The sequence below is a fragment of the Trichomycterus rosablanca genome, chromosome 4 (assembly GCF_030014385.1).
Source record: "Trichomycterus rosablanca isolate fTriRos1 chromosome 4, fTriRos1.hap1, whole genome shotgun sequence".
Taxonomy (NCBI): Eukaryota; Metazoa; Chordata; class Actinopteri; order Siluriformes; family Trichomycteridae; genus Trichomycterus; species Trichomycterus rosablanca.
In genome coordinates, this window is record NC_085991.1 from 5,526,469 (window position 1) to 5,541,671 (window position 15,203).

Consider the following 15,203-nt stretch of genomic DNA (forward strand, 5'->3'; position numbering starts at 1 on the left):
GGGTCTGTCATGGTATGGGGTGTGTCAGTACCAGGGTCTGTCATGGTATGGGGGCGTGTCAGTACCAGGGTCTGATATGGTATGGGGCGTGTCAGTACCAGGGTCTGTCATGGTATGGGGGTGTGTCATTACCAGGGTCTGTCATGGTATTTTACTTTAAATTGCTTTAAATTGCTTACTTTAAATTGCTCTTTTTAATTATATTGTTAATTTTTCTAATGTCCTAAACTCTTACTTTTAAAAACTTTTTATATTTTGTTGTATAATATATTTTTTAACTATTTTGTAGTTTTGTAATTACTGTGGCGGAGCAGTCACTAAAGCATTTCACTGCCAGTTGTACTGTGTATGACCATGTATGTGACAAATAAACCTTGATTTGATTTTATTTATCTATCTATCCACCTATCTGTCTGTCTATCTTTATGTCTGTCTGTCAATCTATCTATCTATCTATCTTTCTATCTCTATCTTTATGTCTGTCTGTCTATCTGTCTGTCTGTCTGTCTGTCTGTCTGTCTGTCTGTCTGTCTTAATAACTGGAATGATGATTTAAAAGCTGCATTTTGTCTTTTCTTGTGTCTTAGATTCAAGTTTGCTGGATAATCTAAAGCATTTAAATGTGACAAGTTAGCAACTAATAGAAGAAATCCATTATTAGGAGGGGGTAAATACTTTTTCACAGCCCTGTATTACATTACTCTTGCACTCCGGTTTGAAAACATTACACTCCTCTCTCCGGCTTCAGTAAAGTCATCATGATTCAGCACTGTTAGGTTCTCTCTGATGCCCATCTTCCCTCCCTGAGCATCACTTCCCATAAATCACACCCCCTTCTGTAAATGACCGGCTGTGTGGCTCAGTCCGCCACATCAGCCCTGCTGTGGCGCATAGTGACTGTGTGTATCCACGTGCCAAAATTATACCCCCCCCCCCCCCCCCCCCCCCAAAACAAAAATACAATAACAGTATAATGGGGGTGGGGTGGGGGTGGGGCAATGCTGACCAGTTGTGGTGACGGGGCTTCGTCTAGAAGCTTCTGGGCTCAGCAGTGAGTCACTCCCACAGAGAGAGAGAGAGAGTGAGAGAGCGTATGAGAGAGTATGTGAGAGTGAGAGAGAGCGACTCCACCCAAGTGCTAGTAATGTCTCTGATTACATTTGCTACTGTCCCTGTAAAGAATCCATTTTTATTGTGGTCAGGTGCATCCTGGTTGCTTTAATTAGCCTTAAGACGTGTCCAGTACTCAACTGTCATCCATCTTTGGTAATTTCACTCGACTGGACTTTTATTATATGGCCAAAAGTATTTGGACACCCAGTCAGGAGCTGTTGGACATCCCATTTCAAACACAAATGATATTAAAATAGACTGACCTCCAAGTGATCATTCCAGCTAGAACAACAGTTACTCCTATGAGAAGGCTTATCACAAGACTTTAAAGTATGTCTGTGGGAATTTGGGCCCAAATTTAAATGGCTGGGCCTTAACTAATGTTCCTGTTCATTTATTCTGTTCAGGCTACTGGAGTTTCTTTCATTTAAATCGAGCTTTTCTTCATGTCTTTATAGAGCTTGCTCTGTGCACATGTATTCAATAATTATTTTCAATAATGTCTATGTAGCGTAGTTTGCAAAGGCGCATATAGTGTATAACTTAAATAAAAGACTACTTTATTATTAGAATATTAATAATAATGACTACATTCAGTATGAAGACCATCTAACATAAGCTCATAACCTCTTGTAATTCTGTCTGACCTTGACAAAAGGAGAAGCATCTAATCCCAGGAATAGTGGAACCTCTGACACAGGGAAGATGTGGCGCTTATTTCGTTCAACAACAGGGTTTAGTGGGATTTGGCTGCCACCTGGTGGACTGAATATGTTAGTGCAGCTGCTCCCCACAAGGCAGCTTAAACTAGTTGTTCTTAACCGGAGGCCGGGAGCCTAGAGGGGGGTCCAGTTGCATTTATTTGAGAGTAAAAAAATAGATAAATAAATAATAATAATAACAATAAAAAGAATCACACGTGATATTACAGGAAAATCAATATTTCTTGTAATGTCATATAAATCCATGTGAAACCGCCTGTATATATTTAATATTATATTTAATTTACCAACAACAAAAGTGCAAAGGTCAACAGACGGCTACTACGAAAGATCCCGATTCAAGGGGGTTCCAGAAATGTATTTTGAACACAAGGGGTCTAAGAGGAAAAGAAGGTTGAGAACTGCTGACCTGAAGGGCCAAGTTTAGTTCATTCAACAGGAGTGAAGACTTAATATTGTTTATGATGATGGGTCCAAACCTTTAACTACAGGCCAAACTAGGGATGTAACGATACACTCTACCCACGAGGTGATGCGATTCATGATACTGGGTTCACGATACTTTTTCCCCCCGATTTTTTAAACAAAATTAAATTAAGGACAAATGATGACAGTTTCCTTTTATTATTTCTCTTTTAAAAAATTATAAAATAAAATACTCTATTTGTGCTTATCTTTTATTTATCTAAATAATGAATGTCCTTTCATTTCTGAGGTAGGTACAAACTATGCAAAACAACGCTGCACATTTCCCTGATTGTGTAAAAAAACTAAAATGAAATAAATCCCACATTAAATAAATAAATTAAAAATACAAATAAAGGAAGTATCCTCACATAAATAAATTTGGCTGGAAAATTCAGAACCTGGCAACCCTGTAGTGACGTCAACCAGGCAAGGTGAATAGCATCAGTGCTCTCTGCTGAATAAAGTGAATATCGATTCATTATGCATGTAAACCGATTTAAATCGTTACACATGTGAATTGATTTTTAACTGTCTTGTGGTGCATCGTTACATCCTAGGCCAAACAGATAAAACATATTATTATTAATTATAATGAACTGTTATAAAGTCAACAGTCCAATAGAATATCCAGTTAGAACCATCAGCTCCTGTTGAGTGAGTGAGTTGATATCAACAGTATGAAGGCCTGAAAACCTCCACCTGAAGCTCCAACACATTTACACTGTTTATTCACATGAGTGGAACAGTTGTTCTTTTGCTCTGGTCCATGTTAGTCATTGTTTAAGAAAGTTCCAAACAAGACACACTTGACTGCAGGTCAGTCTAAATCTGTCAGTGCTGGAGGTTTCTAGTGACCGTCTCGAGTCTGCTTTTATACACACCTTGTACTGAAACCTTTCATTTTGTGCTCTGTGTGGGTGAATGAAAACGGCCGAATGGTGATATTGTGTGTTCAGGTTTGTCTGTTTTAGCTCAGACTGTAAAGCAGATCATGAAAAAAACAACATCACTGAGTTTCATATCAGCAAGACTTGCAAGTAATGCAACTAAAAAGCAAGCTTGGGTTCGACCTTAGTTTGAATCTCAACAGTGCAGTATTATTATTATTATTATTATTATTATATTGTTATTATTAGAGATGCATGAGTACCGATACTGGTATCGGGTATTTGCCCGATACCGCGCTCAATAACTTGTACTCGTACTCGCAAACGAGGCTCCGATACTAAACATCCGATACCGTGAGCCTAGTGCACGTTGCTGTGTTATGCCTGGTTCACACTACACGATTCTTGCCCTGATTTTCGCTCGGCGACTGGTCGGCGCTAGATCTGCCGGCTCGGGAGCAACTCGGCGTTCGCTCGGCGATCAAAACTCGGCTCTCGATCGCTAAGTGTGAACTATCCAACAACTCGATCCGACCGGCTCGCCGAGCGCTCGAGTTTTCTAGCACGTCAGATATCTGATCTCAGATGTGCAACTGGGAATGAGTGACATGTCGAACAGCCAATGAGAACGCAGGATACGGTGTGAGGGGAAACGCAGGAGAGGAGTGTAAACAGGTGGGACAGGGGGATAATATAGTTCATATCAGAATACACCAGCACACACACACGTTTTACAGTATTTCTGACCTGATCGTTCTCTACAAAACATAACAACAAAACACCAACATTGCAAACATATTTATTAACCTCCAACTCACTACAGAACAATCCATGCTATTCGTGTTGCCAAATCCACTCAGATTCATTTATTTTTCCTCCTTGATTTCATCACGTCAGCGCACAAACGCTTTGATCACTCGCTACTTGTTGACGTGCATTTTTGGACGTGGTATCATTAAACTTCTCGTCACTTCTCACGTGTGTTTTTGTGTAAAAAAAAAACGGTATTCTAAATAGGTATCGGTATCGGCAAGTACAAAAATACATGTACTTGTACTTGTACTCGATTGGGAAAAAATGGTATTGATGCATCCCTAGTTATTATATTATAATTGTTATTATTATTTTTATTACCATTAACATTACATTATTTATGGTCATTATTATTATTATCATTATTATTATCACCACTATTATTATTACATTATTATTAATCTTATTATTATCATCATCATCATTATTATTATCACCACTATTATTATTACATTATTATTAATCTTATTATTATCATCATCATCATCATCATCATCATCATCATCATCATCATCAATCATCATCATCAATCATCATCAATCATCATCATCATCAATCATCATCATCATCATCATCATCAATATCATCATTTTATTTCATTTCAATCAATAGCATCCTTTATGGTACATCTAACAAAATCCTAAAAAAACTTCAGTATATCCAGAATTCAGCTGCTCGCCTCCTTACTCATACTCGCTCCCGTGATCATATTACACCTGTTCTCCAAAAACTTCATTGGCTTCCCGTTGCTCAACGCATTCAATTCAAAATTCTTCTATTCACTCACAAAGCTCTCCATAATCAGGCCCCATCCTACCTCACCGACCTGCTCCATCAGCACATTCCCTCCCGTAGCCTTCGCTCTTCTGAGGCTAACCTACTGTCCATACCCTCTAGGACCAAGCACCGGACCTGGGGTGACAGGGCCTTTTCCATAGCTGCTCCATCTTTATGGAATGCTCTCCCCAAACACCTACGAGATTGTCCTGACCTGTCCAAATTCAAGTCACTTCTCAAAACTCATCTATTCAAAATGGCATTTAACTTGTAACACCACGAAATAAATGCTTTTATTTTTGCTATTCTTTTTAATAGTTTTTATACTTAGATCACGACAGAAATGTGAAGTCCTAGATCCTAAAACTTGTAAAGTTTTTAGTTTCCTGATTGCATGTGAATCTGTCCTGTTTCTGTCTAATTTTAAGAAATTGTTCTATATTTGTTGTTCTCTCTCATAATTTAGCTAATTTTTAATGAACTGTCTTATGCTGCTCTCTTTGTTTTTATCTTAATTATTCTTGATGTTGATGTACTATTTTGATTTTGTACTATGATTTGTATGGTGTATGTATTTGTTTTGATTATTTGTCTTATGTAAAGCGTCTTTGAGTATCTTGAAAAGCGCTATATAAATAAAATGTATTATTATTATTATTATTTTGTGCAATTTCATAATTATTTTCTTTACTTTATAATTAACTCAGGTTAAAACTGATTTAACCATAGACCTGTATGTGAATCATCCCACAGATTTGCGGTGACCTGTTGTTACACCGCAGTGATTCTGAATCACAGGCCGTGGCCCACTGTGGGGTTTTAGTGTGAGTGGTTTTCCACTTTCCCTTTCTCAACAGTGAGCAAACAGGCTGAGTAAAGCTGAAACGACAAGCCTACCATTAAATAAGCTAATATGAAATAGGGGAATAAGTGCCAGGTACAAAAGCCTAAATATGAGTATATCATTTAACAACCATAACCTGCTTAATACAGTCCCAATATCAGCATGAATCAAAGAGCATTTTATGGAAATGAGGAACAATTGGGGTGTTAGATCACAAAGTACTTTGTGTATACATTATATGGACAAAAGTATTTGGACACCTGACCATGAACTTGTAGGATATTCCATTTTGAAAAAAACACATGGTATTAAACTAGAGTGACGTCTGTGTGATCTTTTCAGCTAGAATAACAGACACTCTTCTGAGAAGGCTTCTCACAAGACTTTGAATTATGTCTGTGGGAATTTGTGCCCCTTCAGTCAAAACAGCATTTGTATGGCTTGGCCTCAGTTGATGTTCCGGTTCATTCCAAAGCTTTTTTTTTTTCATTAGGGCTGAGGTCAGGGCTCTGTGCAGGACACTGGAGTTTTTTAAATTTAAGGAATTACATTATATAGGAATTAGAATTAAGGAAATGTTATGCTTCCCAATTTGCAGGAACAATTTAGGGAAGACCCTTTCCTGTTCCAGCATGACGTTGCCCCTGTGCACAGTCAAGAAAAGCTCGACTTAAATAAAAAAAACTCCAGTGTCCTGCACAGAGCCCTGACCTCAGCCCTAATGAAAAATAAAAAGCTTTGGAATGAACCGGAACATCAATTGAGGCCCGGCCATACAAATACAATTTTGACTGAAGGGTCACAAATTCCCACAGACATAATTCAAAGTCTTGTGAGAAGCCTTCTCGCAGATTCTAGCAGAAAAGATCACACAGACGTCACTCTAGTTTAATACCATTTGTTTTTAAAATAGGATATCCTACAAGCTCATGGTCAGGTGTCCGAATACTTTTGGCCATACAGTATAGTGTATTGTTCTACATTTTAATTAGAAATTGATTATAATTGTAAAACTATGTTAAATACACAAATATCAAATGGTAAATAAATGTATTCCTGAAGCCCAAAGTGCAGTGGAATAAGGGTACACACCTCTGGCTGGTTCTGACCCAACATCTGCATTTTAAATCAGAGAAACAGCTGGAAAACTAAGCATTACAAAAAAGAGAACATGCAGGAACACACTGGCTGTCGGGCTTGTACAAACATGCTGGTACAGGCGGTCCTGCATGTGCACTGATGTCAGGGATCATGGGTTTTACTGCAGACACTATTAATCTTTTCTATTTACACACATTTAAATTTTAATAATAATTAAAGAATCATTCACATCTTTAATCAGGAATATACATATTGTTTTGCTGTATAACCCACCACTAATTGGACGTTAGCCAATCATGTCCATGCATATGCCCGACTGGCCGATAGCACTGCTGAGATTCGAACCCTGGATCCCCAGATCTCAGCGGTAGTGAGCTAGTGTACTTTACCGCTCATCATCAAAGTGTAGAAACTGGATAAAGTATCAGTAAGGCGGATGTAACTGCAGTGGCAGAACATGATATGACCAAAAGTATTTGGACACCTGACCATGAGCTAATTGGACCTGCGATGCCCTGTGAAGGACTGGTGACCTGTGTGGGGTGTTTCCTGCTATTTGCCCAATGAATCAGACCCACCATGACCCTGATCAGGATGAAGCTGTGATAAAACAGACAATGAATGAATGAATAAATAAATGAATAAATAAATGAGTCAATAAAAAAATAAATGAATGAATGAGCCAATGAATGAATAATTGAATGAATCAATAAATACAGTGGGGTCAAAAAGTATTTAGTCAGCCACTGATTGTGCAAGTTCTCCTACTTAGAAAGATGAGAGAGGTCTGTAATTTTCATCATAGGTACACTTCAACTATGAGAGACAAAATGAGAAAAATGAATGAATGAATTAATCAAAAAATAAATACATTAATAAATAAATAAATAAATGAATCAGTTAATGCATAAATAAATGAATCAATAAATAAACAAATAAATGAATAAATGGATGAATGAATGGATGAACTGATGGATGAATGAATGAATGAACGGATGAACTGATAAATGAAGGGATGAACTGATGGATTAATGAATGAATGGATGAACTGATAGATGAATGAATGGACTAATGAATGAATGGATGAACTGATGAATGAACAGATGAACTGATGGATGAATGGATGGATGGATGGATGAATAGATGGATGGATGAATGAATGAATGAACTGATAAATGAATGAATGAATGGACTGATGGATGGGTGAATGAATGGATGGATGAATGAACTGATAAATAAATGAATGAACTAATGGATGAATGAAAAAATGAACAAACTGATGGATGGATGGATGAATGAAAGAATGAACGAACTGATGGATGGATGGATGAATGAATGAATGAATGGACTGATGGATGGATGAATGAATGAACTGATGAATGAATGAATGAACTAATGGATGAATGAAAGAATGAACAAACTGATGGATGGATGGATGAATGAAAGAATGAACGAACTGATGGATGGATGGATGAATGAAAGAATGAACGAACTGATGGATGGATGAATGAATGAATGGACTGATGGATGGATGAATAAATGAAAGGACTGATAAATAAATGAATAAACTAATGGATGAATGAATAAACTGATGGATGGATGGATGAATTAATGAATGGACTGATAAATGAATGAATGAACTAATGGATGAATGAATGAACTGATGGAGAGATGGATGAATTAATGAATGGACTGATGAATGAATGAATAAACTAATGGATGAATGAATGAACTGATGGATGGATGAACGAATGAATGGATGAATGAATGAACTGATGGATAAATGAATGAATGAAGGAATAGATGAACTGATGAATGAATGAATGGATGAATAAATGGATAAACTGATGAATGAATGAATGGATGAACTGATGGATGAATGAACAAATCAATAAATGAATAAATTAATGAATCAATAAACGAATGAATGAATAAATTAATGAAGCAATAAATAAATAAATGGATGAACTGAGGGATGGATGAACTGATGAATGAATGAATGAATGAATGAATGGATGAATGAATGAACGGATGAACTGATGGATAGATAAATGAATGAACGGATGAATCCAGCAGTAAAGCTTCAGCTGCAGTTTCTGATCAGTAAACAGAGGAGTGTTACAGAGTGAACAGTAAACAACGATCTCCGCCCTCACACCTCATACAGACACGCCCACATCAAATCAACACATAAACTCAAACAAAACAACAAACAAACATCAGATAAAAACAGCCTCTCTGCCAGTTATTCAGCACAGACGACTCAGGATTCAGTATTCTGTATTGTTTAACATTTAGGCGAGAGATCTGACAGCAGAGCAGCGAGTGCAGATGAGCGTCGGTGTAATTAAAGAAACGGGTTGTGAAACCACACTGTCTAAAAATTCACATCAGTGTGTGAAATAATGATTTCCTTCTCTACAGACCCGTCGAGTCCTGAGTCAAACTGAAAACTCGTCTCAGGGTTTTACTGCTGATGCGTCATTTACACTTACAGCTTTCAGAAGACGCCCTTATCCAGAAGAGCTTCCACAGTAAACATCTCCTACTCTGGTTTAAGTAACAGTCCAAGGATACAAATCTGCTAAAATTATAATAATATACACCGATCAGGCATAACATTATGACTATGTAACTAAATGTTTGCAAGAAACCTTTCTGAGGTTCTACATCTCAGAAATGTTTTAATGCTTTTAATTTTTCTTTTTTCCTTATGTAAAGCACTTTGAATTGCCACTGTGTATGAAAGGTGCTATACAAATAAACTTGCCTTGCCTTGCCTATGATCTTCCTAATATTGTGTTGGTCCCTTTTTGCTGCCAAAACAGCCCTGACCCGTCGAGGCATGGACTCCACTAGACCCCTGAAGGTGTGCTGTGGTATCTGCCACCAAGAGGTCAGCAGCAGGTCTTTTAACTCCTCTAAGTTGTGAGGTGGGGCCTCCATGGATGGGTTTGTTTGTTTATTAGGATTTTAACGTCATGTTTTACACTTTGGTTACATTCATGACAGGAACGGTAGTTACTCATTACACAAGGTTCATCAGTTCACACAAGGTTATATCGAACACAGTCATGGACAATTGTGTCTTTGGACTGTGGAAGGAAACCGGAGCAGCCGGAGGAAACCCACGCGGACACGGGGAGAACATGCAAACTCCACACAGAAAGGACCCGGACCGCCCCACCTGGGGATCGAACCCAGGACCTTCTTGCTGTGAGGCGACAGTGCTACCCACTTAGCCACCGTGCCGCCCCCATGGATGGGACTTGTTTGTCCAGCACGTCCCACAGATGCTCGATTGGATTGACATCTGGGGAATTTGGAGGCCAAGTCAACACGTCAAACTGGTTGTTGTGCTCCTCAAACCGTTCCTGAAGCATTTTTGCTTTGTGGCAGGGCGCATCATCCTGCTGAAAGAGGCCACAGCCATCAGGGATTATCGAATAACCGAATATCCCATTTGCATTCTGCACGGCAGATTCATGGTAGTCCATCTATCTTTCCATCACGGCTTCCAGTGAAGCTTACATGAACGCACTGCCGTGTTTCTTACTGTTTTTATTCTGCAAGCTCATATTAGTGAAACTAAAAAAATTTAAAAAAACAGGAAGACACACACACACACACATGCTGGACACATTTGCCTTTTAAATTCTGCTCTCGGTCTGCATTGTTATCTCCTCCATCAATCAGTGATCACAAAGCCTGGTTCAGAGAACATACCTGCCGACACAAGTCAACCTCAACAGCAAGTTCAAAGCATGTCTTCTAGATAACTAGTCTACTAGCTGACCACAAAGGATCTGTTGGACTGATATTCCAGACGTGAGCTGCTACCTCATGTGTACGATGTGGATTGAAGCGTACCTCTTATTGTTGCTGTTTTACGATCCGGCCTCAATGCTTCAAAAAATAAATAACTAAATGAAAATTGAGAAACTGAGACAATTTGAGAGTATACCAAGGATACCGATCCTGCATGTGAATACAGGACAAGAATGATCTCAGAAATAAACCTGCCAGACTAATATCACACTGACATGGTGACAGGAAGTGGGGAGTAAAACTAAGTACCTTAAAACCCTCAAGTCGCAACCAGCTTTGTCACCCGTGTTTAGACAATATCACAAACAATATCTCAATTTATATACTGAGTGAAAAGTGTGTATTATGTAATAGCTATTGCAGTTGGGGTGGGGGTGGTCAGTAAAACAAATGAATGAGGCATGTTTGAGCTCTGCTAGCATAATATGGACAAGTTAAAGATATATAATGCATGTTATCTGTAATAATTCCACTGTAAAGGTGATGGCACTATGTTGTTTTATTCAATACGAAGTTGCAGTTTTGTATAGATAAGTATTGTGTATAGATAATATATAATATGGCTGGATGGATGGATGGATGGATGGCATGTACATGTGTAAAAAAATAAGAAAAATAAAATATTATCTCCATATATAAAACAATCATGTAAATTCATGTGTAGATAAGAATAATAAATATTCTTATCTACAGCAGAAAAAGTCTGGAATCCAGTGTTGTTTATGAGGGAAAATCTTTATCCCATTTTGAGTTGGATTTGGAAATCAAATCTCTAAATATCAACTGATTCCAATAGTGGTTCAAATACATCATCCCTAAAGTAACAAGGTTACGTATTTGGAAAAAGGTAAGGCAAAAATGTAAAGGTGTAATAGTGATGTGCTTACTGGCATATAGGCCATCTACTGGCATCTACTGTATGTTTATATGGCTGATATGTCCCAAATCCGATACTGATCCAGTGTTGTTGAATCTTTGATGCACTTTGCATCCTCATTTATCCTGGTCAGGGTAACGGCAGGTCCAGATTCATTGAAAACAATGGGTGCAATTGGGCCTGTGGTAGCCTAGTGGGTAGAGCTTTGGGCTATCAACCGGAAGATTGGCGGTTCAAATCCAGGCTCTGCTATGTAGCCACTGTTGGGTCCTTGAGCAAGGCCCTTAACCCTGTCTGCTCCAGGGGCGCCGTAAGTTGGCTGACCCTGCGCTCTGACCCCAGCTTCCAATACCAGCTGGGATATGCGAAGAAAGAATTTCATTGTACTGTACATCTGTATATGTATATATGACAAATAAAGGATATCTTCTATATCTTCTCAATCTATCGCAGGACTTCGGCCACCGTCAGCCAATCATGTCTGAGTAGACACCCAGCTGGCCAATAGGTTGTAGGCTAGCATAATAGACGGCTGTGCCAGTAATTGGTCTGTCGACTCCAAACTGCATGAGAAGTGTTATGATCCCCTCATACAAAACATACTTTTAATATATGACTTTTAAAGAAATTGCAATAACATACCAAAATAAATTTTTTTCCGGGCCAGCAGGGCTGGCTGTAAGAAAAAGGGTAAAGCATGATGAGAAGAGTAATGCATGTCCTTTTATATAAGTATTCATATAAGCAGCCCAATATAGATTGTAGTGGCCTAATCAGTGTAGGCACTAAGGTTCTAGATGCAGCTGCTAGGCTTTTAACTGGAACCAAAAAAAGGGAGTTGATCTCGCCTGTGCTGGCCTCCCTACACTGGCTGCCCGTTAAATACAGGATTGAGTTCAAGGTCTTACTGATAGTTTAGGGACAGTGGTAGCCTAGTGGGTAGAGCTTTGGGCTATCAACCGGAAGATTGGGGGTTCAAATCCAGGCTCTGCTATGCAGCCACTGTTGGGTCCTTGAGCAAGACCCTGCGCTCTGACCCCAGCTTCCAAACAAGCTGGGATATGCGAAGAAAGAATTTCATTGTACTGTACACCTGTATATGTATATGTGACAAATAAAGTATATCTTCTTCTTCTTCTTTTAAAGTCCTAAATGGCAATTCTCCAACGTACATCTCTGAGCTCCTGCGCCCATACTCAACCTCACGAGTTTTAAGATCCTCCAATCAGTTGCTGCTATACATTCCTAAATCTAGACTTAAGTCAAAAGGTGACGGAGCTTTTTCCGTTGTTGCCCCAAAACTGTGGAATAGCCTGCCTGTTTTTATTAGGATGTCATCCACAATCGATGTTTTTAAGTCTAATTTAAAAACACACTTATACTCTCAGGCTTTTCATTGCCCTTAATAAGTTTTAAAGAACTTCTTCTTATGTCCAGGGTACATCTCAAACTTTTTCCTATTGTTTCTGTATTTTTATTCATTATTTTAAATTTTACTGTCCTTTGTTATTCTTTACTGCTACTTTTTATGATTTTACTGCCTGATTTTTATATTGTACAGCACTTTGGTTGGCTCTTGTAGTCTTTAAATGTGCTTTAAAAATAAAGTTGACTTGACTTGAAGGTCCCCTGGTACAACTGCCCTGCACAGTTGCTACTGCTACCCAGATCAGGATAAAGTGGCAGCTTAAAATGAACTCATGCACTAAAACAAACCGCCACAGCTTGGAGGTAAACTGTAATTATTTTGTGCAACATTAAGCTGTTGAAACAAACGTTATACACAGTGGGTGCAGCTGGCAGAGCTGCACAACAACAATGTTCCTAAGAACCTGATCCATCCTTGCCTCCACTACTCACTGTCTGTGACAAGTGCTGCATGTTCTTCCTGGTCTTCATGTCAGGACCTCCACTGAGATGTAGGGGTTGAACATACAGAAGGTGGATTGGCTGATCTGAAGAGCTTTTAAGTGAATGTGTGATGTCCTGCGACGGACCAGCACCCGGTCCAGGGTGTAGGTCTACTGCTGCCCTGCGCCAAGGGCTGCGCCAAGGGCCCACTGCGACCCTGATTCAGCCAAGTGTTCAGAACAAATGAAAGAATGATTAGACCGGGTTTAAACCCACTTCTTGTTTGCACTCGCACACAAGTGGATTTTGCATCAAACTAAATCAGGAAGTGGCACAATTGCGCCTTCAGAGAGGAAGTTTCCGACCATTTTATATGATCGCTTCTCCTCTTGCTGACATATTGCAGCTTTTATTTGCATCTTTATACGTTTCACCAGTTTCTGACATGTGCATCATGCTTGGAAATGTGTAGTGAACCTATAGTGTGCTAAATGTTGTCAGAAATGCGCAAAACCTCAAATACTGAGTCAGATGATTCAGAATCTCATAAGCGTCAATACGCACCAATAATTTACAGCAATAAATACAACTACAGATAAATAAACACCTACCGATGAACGTTTCTACACATATATGCACTGTATTAGTTTTAATTTAAATAAAAAGTAAACAGCAGAGATTAAAAACAAAAGGAAACGGCACAAACAGTTTTGCGTAATGAACGGTTGGTATGTAAAACACTTTCATACCTGTACAGCAAAACAGCCTCTCAAGTCGATCTAATTCACTACAAAAAACGAACCCACAAACTATAAACATGTCCTACCTTTCAATTTGAGTAAAAGTCACTTTTTGGAGATAAAGGGTGCAGGCAGTGTGTTAAACACAGCAGCTCATGGTGCAGAGAGAAGCTGAGAGTCCATGTTCCGGGTTGCTGGAGCAGAAGCGCTGTAGGCTATAGTTATTATGTGTAAGAACCACAGGTTGTTCACTGACTGACTGACAACACAGCGGCTGTAAAAGGCAGCCCTGCCTATAAAAGGCATTGATTTAGAGAGAGGAAGTGTAGCGCTATTAGCATACACCGCTCCCTCTTTGACACTTGAACACGACTCGAATCATAACCTGCGTGCATTGATTAGCCGCGACTCGGTTCCTCCAAATTAAGAATTCGATACCGAACCGAGACATTCGGTTCGTTTGGCTCACCATTCACTGATTGTCTGTATGTTTTTATTTCGACTAAAGCTTCAGGGACTCATATTCACGCTTTTATACTGTATTTGACCACCCGCACACACCACCACCACAACATGTTTTGGCCAAAATTATTTGAACACCTTTCTCATCATACACCGCTCCCTTTTTGCCTTCAACTGATATTAACGTGCATGCATCGATTAGCCGCGACTCGGTTCTTCGAATTCGATACCGAACCGAGGCATTCGGTTCACTGTTCACTATCATTTCAACTACGGCTTCAGGGACGCATATTCACGCTTTTATGCTGTATAACATGTTTTTGGCCAAAAGTATGTCTGTGGGAATTGGTGCCTGTTCAGAAGTGTAGCGACATTAGCATACACCGCTACCTTTTTGACACTTGCACACGACTCGACTCATTAAACTGCCTTCAACTGATATTAACCTGCATCCATTGATTAGCCGCGACTCGGTTCTTTGAATTCGATACCGAACCGAGGCATTCGGTTCACTGTTCAATGTAATTTCAACTACACTATTTGATTCATTGAACGGCGTTCGAATGATATTAACCTGCGTTTATTAATTGGCTGCGACTCGGTTCCTCTGAATCCCGAATTCGATACCAAACGGGGTCATTCGGTTCGTTTGGATCACCACTCAGAATGGCGCCCAGAAATCGCTTTTACGCTTTAATTTCAACTACAGCCTCAGGGATG

General features: G+C 39.2%; 1 protein-coding gene across 1 annotated transcript in view; it reads right to left on the bottom strand.

Annotated features, from left to right (window-relative positions):
• The window catches only part of fam49ba (family with sequence similarity 49 member Ba), a 41,856-nt gene extending 27,500 nt beyond the window's left edge, over positions 1 to 14,356 (bottom strand). Inside the window, exon 1 of the mRNA XM_062993863.1 lies at positions 14,108 to 14,356. The gene's annotated coding sequence lies outside the window, so the exon portion shown is untranslated. The remainder of the gene's footprint in view (positions 1 to 14,107) is intronic.
• Between the last annotated feature and the right edge of the window lie 847 nt (positions 14,357 to 15,203).